Below are 809 nucleotides of genomic sequence, written 5' to 3'. Positions count from 1 at the left end.
ATATATATATATATATATATATATATATATATATATATATATACATACATATCTATACATGCATATACACACACACACACACATATACGCAGATAGATAGGTGATATAAATATATTTTTAAAATAAATGTTTAATATATACACACACACAAACATGTGTGTGTTTGTTCTCTACATAGTGCGCAGACACACAACATACACATACATATATTAATAAATACTAAGACTAGAAGAAAGTGTGTGCACGTACCATCATCATTGTTTTAATGTCCACTTTCCCATGTTCTCGTATGTCAGGTGGAACTTGCTGAGGCAGAATTTCTATGACCAGATGCCCTTCTTGTTGCCAATCCCCACCTGCTTCCAAGGAAGAAAATATTTCTCCAATGTCAGATATGTTTTCATAGTAAGTTCAAAACGGATGACACTGCTTGTAAGCGCCTGATGCTTTATATTTATTGCACAAAATCAAGACAAGCAAGAGGCAAACACACACAAGTACATACATACATTCATATATATATATATATATATTTATATTTATATATTTGATCCTTTATATTGAACACTCAATATTTCATCTACATTCAATACTTTCTTTCATGGTGCCATCATTTTTATTTTATTTTATTTTATATTATATATTGTATATTATATTATATATTGTATATTCCATATTCTATACCCCACATTAGTTCTGCAGGAATATAAATAAAACATAAAAAACAGACAGTGTTGGAACTCTTTTAAGCAAAATAATATATTCCTCTATACACAATCATACAAAAACCCCCACCTTTTTTGTATTTA

The sequence above is a fragment of the Octopus bimaculoides genome, chromosome 18, assembly GCF_001194135.2.
Source record: "Octopus bimaculoides isolate UCB-OBI-ISO-001 chromosome 18, ASM119413v2, whole genome shotgun sequence".
Taxonomy (NCBI): domain Eukaryota; kingdom Metazoa; phylum Mollusca; class Cephalopoda; order Octopoda; family Octopodidae; genus Octopus; species Octopus bimaculoides.
This window is presented reverse-complemented; position numbering follows the sequence as displayed.